At 40.6% G+C, this 3,205-nt stretch overlaps 1 long non-coding RNA gene across 1 annotated transcript; it reads right to left on the bottom strand.

The window, feature by feature from the left end:
• Positions 1-757: 757 nt before the first annotated feature.
• Positions 758-1,795, bottom strand: LOC140321169 (uncharacterized). The gene is made up of 2 exons (XR_011918842.1): positions 1,638-1,795; positions 758-813 (listed from the first exon to the last, which is right to left on the bottom strand). It is a non-coding gene; the product is annotated as an uncharacterized lncRNA (long non-coding RNA).
• Positions 1,796-3,205: the final 1,410 nt, after the last annotated feature.

Here is a 3,205-nt window from a genome sequence, read left to right as displayed (position 1 = left end):
CTTTTCTTATCACTTCCTGGGCGATCACCTGAACAAAATAACATTTTCCCATGATGGTATTACCCTCCTGGGCGGTTCATTTCTGTCCGGATTTATGTCTAAAAGCAGTACATTTTTTTTCACGAAAATGTATTTTACAGAATAATATACTAGTATGAGTATGAAAAAGTTTGAAACACAAAATCATGACAAAATAATAAATTAAATGAATTAAAAAAAACTATATATATATACTCATACTATTATACTATACTGTAAAATAAATGTTTATGAAAGACAATGTACTGCTTTTACACATATAAATCCACTGTATTGCATTTAATACAGTTATCTTGTATTGAATGCAATACAAATGGATTTGAATTTCCCGCCCCGCCGGCAACGTCCTCACGCAACAACATCACCGGGAACTCCCCCGGTGACTCATCGAGTGCTGAGGAAGCCGGCCGGAGGAAGAAGAAGACGGACATCGTGGAGAAGGACGACGCGGGACGCCAGCGGATCAGGTAAGTAGGGATTTACTATTACTTCCCATAGGTTTACCTACCCCGAGTGTGACTCGGGGTTACCGCCCAGGAGGTTAAAAGCCAGCAGTTCCGCATTTTAAGAAGAAAATATGTTTTGGCTAATGCTGTGCTTTAAGTTTCCTGCAGTTTAAGTTGGAGGAGGCTCTCTAGGAAGTTACATACTTTTCATAGATGCGCTGTCCTCGCATGATAGTTTTCACTTCTTGGTCCAGCGGGAAGGTTCCATCATCTTTTCTAAAGCGGTAGAAGAGTTTGGCATCTCTAAATTCCTGGAATTCGTCACAAGCTGAAAAATGCAAAATGAAAAGATGGTCAGGACACAAAGAGAACACATAGCAGTCAGTTCGGACATGTATGCGTGAAAGGGGCAATTCACTACAAATACCATATCTTTCCCAGCTAACCCTTCTCTAACAAGGGTAGAGACAATGCTATCTGCTTCACAAAGAACTTTGAAATTCAATGTGAATAAAAACAAATGGTTTGCAGTTTTGCTGTTGCTGTAATGCAGCCACAACAAAATCAGTGTGCTACCCCCCACCCTGGCGGAATGCTGCAGAGAGGACTGCTGCCATCTGTGTGTAAACAGTGACCTCTCTGCAGTGGTTTGAAATCATCTTTTATTAGGCTCAGTCCCTGCGGATTTAAATTTGTAAGGAGCATCCTTATGAAATGCTAGGGACCTGTAGCAAGGAGATGGACTAAAACCTTCTCCAATCTTCTTGGAAGTCATCCTTCACATTACTGAATAGATAGATTTTTCAACCAGAGGAATCCTTGAAATAAAGTTTTGGTAAAATGAATAGATTTGTTAAAATGAATAGATTTAGGATCAATGGAAATAATGTCCTCATTAAGATGAAAATCAGGAAAGAATGCCCATTACAATGTATATAAAAGAACAGTAAGGTCATCCTATTGGCTCTGCAAAAAGGCGTTGAACCCAGAATTATGCAGACATCACATCGGAGGTCATTCAGCCAAAGAACGTCACCGAACCCCTATGGTTGAGAAGGGTTAGGCTAGATCCCCAAAAAAATGGGTATTAGTGTTTTATACAAAACTAAATACCTTCTAGATTTTAGCTTTTATATGCATTTCTCCACTCACCGTGATGAATAATATTATGTTCAATCATTTTTTGCATCAGCTCAATAGCTACGGGCCTATCGGAGGCTTCTTTCCTATCGATAAGCCAGTCGAGAACTTCCCTGGCCACAAAACAGTTTGGATATGTTCTCAGATGATGCCTTCTGTCTTTTATCACCTTCTCCTCATGTAGTCTAAGCCTAGAAAACAAACATGAACTATTAGATATTGCTTATATTTTTTAAAGCTAGACCTCAAGCATATTTTATAAGTCCAACTATGAAAGTGTAAATCCTTAATGGCATTTGGTAGCATAGATGCTAAGCTCCTCTGGGCAGGGTCCTCGCCTCCTCCTGTATCATTGTTTGTATTTGTCTGTCATTTGTAACCCCTATTTAATGTACAGAACTGCATATTATTTAGGTGCTTTATATATACAGTTTAATAATATTAATAGATGCTGGACAGTGATCTCTCCAGACTTTTTTTGCTGGATGTTTTGGGTAAAAACACAGCTGAAGAGTTGGGTCACAATACAGAGGCTGCCACCCGCCTACAATTTCTTTCCACTCGTCTTAAAAAAAAAAACCTGCTGGATTTATAAATCTCCATAACTGTATGCACTAGACATGGCAGTGCAGTTATCAGTATATGTTTCAAGCACTGAGGGCTGAAGTGGAAGTTTTCATTTTCTTTTTTTATTGACAAGCGTTCAGGAAAGTAAAGTGATTCTTCAGCCTGGACCAGGGAACAAACAAAAGTAAAATAGAAGAAAATGTAAAGCTACAGTAGAGTTTCAGAACTGTGTTGGTCACGGTTAGGCTTGGTAGTATGGTGGGGTATGAGAATCATAGAAAAAAAAATGAAGAGAATAAAGAAATAGGAATACATATATTCAAATGTCATCAGCTATATAGAGGGGGAGTTTTACTTCAAAGTAGATATTGGCTCATAAACCCCCAAAATCCAGGGCACTTCCCACGGTTTACTCCGATAAAGGTCTTGAACATACCGTGTTTCCCTGAAAAAAGGACACTGTCTTATATTAATTTTTTCTCCAAGAAATGCCCTAGGGCTTATTTTCAGGTAGGGCTTATGTTTTGAGAAGAACAACAAACTGCATTTATTTTTTAACAAAAAAATTTACATTTGTTTCAAATGTTATCACATTCTGGAACATCCCCCCCCTCACCAATCAGTCCTGCACCACCGTGATCACTGTATCAGTGGTGCTCTGGAAGAGAGATGGGACAGCCTTATCCGCGCTGTTCTCCCTTCACTCCCCCACCACGATCAGTTCTGCACTGCCGGGTACACTGTACCGGCGGTGCCCTGGAGGAGAGGTGTGGCATCCTCAGTGTCCTCCCTTTTCTCCTCCCCCCACCACGATCATTTGTGCAGCGCCGTATTACCGGTAACGGAGAAGGAGAGATGTGACAGGCTCAGTGTGCCCTCCCTTCACATCTCTCTCTACAATCATCAACTCTGCACCTGGAGAAGTGATGGGTTGTGTGAGCCTGGAATACCGGTACGTAATGTAGTGATGTTGTGACAGTCCTGCACTAGTGTGACAGTCTGTGATGTCCTTT

This window comes from Pyxicephalus adspersus, unplaced genomic scaffold (genome assembly GCF_032062135.1).
Source record: "Pyxicephalus adspersus unplaced genomic scaffold, UCB_Pads_2.0 Sca1061, whole genome shotgun sequence".
Lineage (NCBI taxonomy): Eukaryota > Metazoa > Chordata > Amphibia > Anura > Pyxicephalidae > Pyxicephalus > Pyxicephalus adspersus.
This window is presented reverse-complemented; position numbering and strand designations above follow the sequence as displayed.